General features: G+C 37.4%; 1 protein-coding gene across 1 annotated transcript in view; it reads right to left on the bottom strand.

Moving 5' to 3' along the window:
* OSTN (osteocrin) overlaps positions 1 to 4,841 on the bottom strand; it is a 39,269-nt gene that overhangs the window by 19,150 nt on the left and 15,278 nt on the right. The gene's annotated exons all lie outside the window — the stretch shown is intronic.

Genomic DNA, 4,841 nt, shown 5'->3' with positions numbered 1-4,841 from the left:
ATGTCTGACTGCAGCTTAGGTCTGCTCCCTGCTGGCAAGTGGACATCCCCCGAGTGCTTCCAGGCTGCCAGAGGGATGTCTGGATGCCATCTTAGGCCCCAGGGGATGGGGAGCAGGCCTCAGCAAGCAGGTGGTCATCCCCTGAGGGGTCCCAGACTGAGAGAGGGCACAGGCCGGGCTGAGGGACCCTCTCCCCCTGAGTGCACAAATTTTTGTGCACTGGGCCTCTAGTGATAATTTAATCAAGCTCAATTTGTACATTTTCTGTCCCAAATATTTCTTGGAGGAGTAAGTGAGAGATGATATTGAAGGATGCCAATCTGGACACTAAGTTTGTTCATTACCCCTGAATTGGTGCTTGTTTAGCAGAACTTTCAATGTATACAGACTAAAAATTATGAGCTCATGGTGATAGAAATTCAGAAACATGAGTTTATACTAAATATTAATGTTTTATGGACAATTTAGACAATGGGACATTTAAGTACCAAGAGTTTTTATTTTAACACTAGTAGCCCAGTGCACAAAAATTTGTGCACTTGGGTGGGTGGGGGGGCTCAGTTATTAAACATTTATCAGCACAACACTGATCACATTGGTGGTGGTGGTGGTCTTGTCAGAATGTGTTATATTATGCAGATGAAAATCTATTTAAACAGATTTGATGTAGATATTTTCAAAGATGGAAGAATTGTGCCTGTCAACTATTTTAGTTGATTCATATCTTCACTAATTGTCATCATTGCAAAGTTTTCAGTCCCCATATGGATTGCTGGATATAATAGGTCATGCACTATCCCTGTCCTTTGTAACCTTTGTTACCTTAAGGACTCTAGTTTTCCATTTATATGTTTAAGTACCAACCTTACCGGCTTAAAAATGTAAGCTTTTAACACTGCTCTCTCTGTTCTGTATCTTTCCAATGAAAAGTGGAGTTGGGTTGCAGCACAGAAGAGAAATTGAGTGTCTGCCCTAGGTGATCTGTGCAAATCATAGCGATTGGCCAACCAGTCATTCTGGGGGTTCTGGTCATTCAGTCATAATGGTCACTTAGACTTTTATATATGTAGATGCACTTCTTTGTATCTATATCCAATGAGTTTGTCCTTATAGTTTCCATTGATTATCCTGGTTTTTCAACTTTTTATTTGTAAATAAACATAGTTTTAATTCTTACTTTTATAATTATGTGTTTTTTATTGTTGTCTAAATGCATTTCTAAATTATAGTGCATGTAATGGGCATTTCTTTTTGCTCCTTATTTAGTAAACTTTCCAGTATATTTCACCATTGAGTAAAATGCTAACTTTTGAGCTCAGGCACACACTCACACACACACACACACACAACACATCATGTCAAGCAAGTAAGTATCTGTCATTTCTTATTTTGTTCACTTTAAAAAAATAATGAATAAATGTTAGACTCCATCAAAAACTTTTTCTGACTCTGTGGATACAATCACATGTTTTTTCCCCCCTGTTGCTCTATTAATATGATGGATTACATGAAAGGAATTCCTAATATGAAATTACACAACTTTCCTGGAAGAAAACCCACTAGTTAAGACATATTATATCTTTAAAGTGTTGTGGTATTCTGTTTGTTAACATTTTATTCATGATTTTGTGCATTGACATTAATATATGTCTAAAGTTTCCTTTTAAAAATGTAAGGAGGTCAATATATTTCTTTCAAAAAATAAACTTGGAAAATTTACTTTTTATCATTGTCTAAAATTTAAAATAATATTGAGATTATCTGATAATTTAAGATTTAGTAAAATTCTCTTGTGAATTTATCCATTATTTTCTAGGTCTTCAGTTGAGCAAAGTAGTTTTCTATTCTTTTTTTAAAGAATGTTTTGATGGTTTATTATGGTTATTTTCAACTTGTCATTTCTAATTTTGTGAATTTACATTCTAAGTTTTCTTAATTAGGATAGGTAGTTGTTTGTCCTTTTGTTACTTTAAGAAAAATAGCTTTATTATATTCTGCAATTTGCTTTATAAACTAATTGATTTCAGCTTTTATCATTGTTCATTCCTATCTTCTGCTTTTTCTCTTTTTTTAACCTGCTTTTCCTGGCTTACTTTGCTGTTCTTTCTAGATTTTTGCTGTGTAGTGTTAACGTTATTTTTATTACTATACTGGTGATTTTAATCTGTTATTTGTTTTATCTGCCCATAATATTACACTATCATTATTACTAATTTCAATAATAGATGTAAATTATTTTGTATTCCTCTCTGACCCAATGGCTTATTTAATGACATCGTTTAAATGTCATTCTAGGTAAAAGTGCCGTGTTGTTTTCTGGTTTTATTATTAAGTTCTACTTTCATTGCATTTCAGTTAGTGAATGCCTTTGTGATATATCTGCTATTTAGAATTTCTTCAGGGTGTTTATCACATAAGATGTGATATATTTTGTGAATAATCCATATGCCCTTAAGAAAAAAATATATTTTCTGTTACTGAATTTCAGAGTTCCAGACAGATTTATAAGCTCTGTTTTATGAATTATCCTCTGTATCTCTTCTATAAATTTTCAATAGGTAATCTGTCTTGAATTTTAAAAAATGAACCAAAGAAACCTATTATTAATATGCTTCTTTCTATTTCCTAGCATTCTCTTTGAAATATATTTTACACACTTTTTCTTTTTCTTTTTTTGTATAATTTTTCCACTCTTTTATTGTCAACCATTCTAAATCTCTTTATTTTTAGTTATCTCTTATACACAAAAAAGTGTTAAATTTTCATTGTCAGCCAATTTGAAAATATCTGTATTTTAACAGTATGCTACATCCATTTACATTTATTGATATGATCAATAATTTTGGACTTATATTTGAAAAGTAACATTTATATATGTGAATATTTTATATAAAGTTTTTCACTGTGTCCTATTTTATTGTGCTCTCATTCCTATAGGGGAGTTTTAATTTTTATTCTTATGGTTATTTTTATAGTAATATATTTATATAAAAACCTTAGTTGCCTCTTTTTTTAATTTTTGTCTTTTATTCTTTGGTAAAGATCCATTAAATTTAGTGATTAATCTTTCTTTTGCTTCTTCTCCATGTCCCTAAGCAAATATTTGTTGAAATATCTTTTATTTCTGTTAATAGCCATGAAGCAATCCCAAACTAATTTTAAGTGTTATATGCTCTCAGTATTGTCCCTGAAGATACTTTGTTGTATCTGTGTTGTCAAATTGCACATAACACATGACACTCTTTTTCTTACAACCATCATTTCATTTTAGTTCTAAAGTTATGCTTGCACCAATTATTATAATAACATTTCTCCAGTCATTTTGGTTGCTGAAGAAACTCATCTAGTAGCTTCCACATGACATCTTCATGAGAAAAAATATTCCCTAATTTTTATAATAGTTTATTTTTAGCCTTTATATGTCAAAATTTGTTCAAATGGATATTAAATCCTTACTAATTTTCCTTTATATCTTCCATGCTGAGCTATGTTAAGTAGATAGAGCATATCTCTAATATAGTTTCTGTATATGACACTTCTTAAATAAATTATTATGCTGAAACCTCAATGTAAATGATCTATATATATAAAAGCCTAAGCGACTGGACAACTGAATGACCAAATGACCAGTCAACTGGCTGGTAGCTGTGATGCACACTGACTATCAAGGGGCAGATGGTCAATGCAGGAGCTGCCCCCTTGGTGGTCAGTGCACTCGCAAGGTGAGAGCACCACACAGCTGACAGGTGCCACACACAGGGCTCAGGCTGGCTGCCGCAGCCTGGAGAGCACAACGGAGCGACAGCGAGCCTACTGAGCAGCAGTGGTGGCAGATGCAGCAGGGCTGGGATAAGCAGAAATGGCAGGCAAGAGTGACTGGTGGTATTGGACTGCCGGTTTTGGCCTGATCCCCACAGGCTATGCTTAGGGACCCCACTGATACATGGGAAATGTTAATTGACTGCCCCACCCTAAAAGATGGCGGCACCCACAGCCAATAAGGAGGGAATATGTTAATTGACTGCCACCACCTCAAAGATGGCGGTGCTCACAGCCACAAGATGGCAGCACCCAGTCCCCACAGCCCCACTGGGGTGTCTGCCTCCGGAGTCTCCCAGTCCCCTCAGTCCCCCAGCTGCCCAGGTCCACCCCGAGGTACAGATAAGCCTCAGAGGGTGGCTGCCCAGCCACCCAGGGCCACACGAGGCTCAGGTAACCAGGCTGGTCGAGGTTTGCGCTGCCGGCAGTGGAAGCAGCAGAGGTGTGATGGGGGCATCATCTTTCCCTGATTGTCGGGTCGCCTGCCACCCCTGAGGGCTCCCGGACTGTGAGAGGGGGCAGGCCTGGCTGAGGGAATTTTCATGCACTGGGCCTCTAGTTTTGTATATATGCATGTATGCTATTATAAATCCATATGTAAATATCCTATCTAATAAAAGACAAAAAGGGTAATTAACCATAACTCCACTATGCTTCCCATTGGCTAATCAGGGTGATATGCAAATTAACTGCCAACAAAGATGGTGGCCGGCAGCCACGCAGCTGAAGCAAGCAGGAGGTTTGCTTGCTCCAATGATGGAAGAAGCCAAGGTTCCCCACCTGCCACAGTGCGGCTCTGAGCTCCGAAAGCAAGTTTCAAATATAGAAGCTAAACACACCCCAGATACCTGCTTTCAGCAGGCCGTGGCCATGGAGCTGGAGCATAGGAGGCTTTCCCTCCCCCCTCCCCCCGGCTGGCTCTGAGCTCCACTCAGGCAACAAAGTTTCAATTATAGAAGGTAAATAAACCCCAGATACCTGCTTTCAGCCAGCTGTGGCCATGGAGCAGGAGCCTTGGGTTG

The sequence above is a fragment of the Myotis davidii genome, unplaced genomic scaffold, assembly GCF_000327345.1.
Source record: "Myotis davidii unplaced genomic scaffold, ASM32734v1 scaffold260, whole genome shotgun sequence".
NCBI classification, from domain to species: Eukaryota; Metazoa; Chordata; class Mammalia; order Chiroptera; family Vespertilionidae; genus Myotis; species Myotis davidii.
Note: the sequence above shows the minus strand (reverse complement) of the source record. Positions and strands in the feature narration are given on the sequence as shown.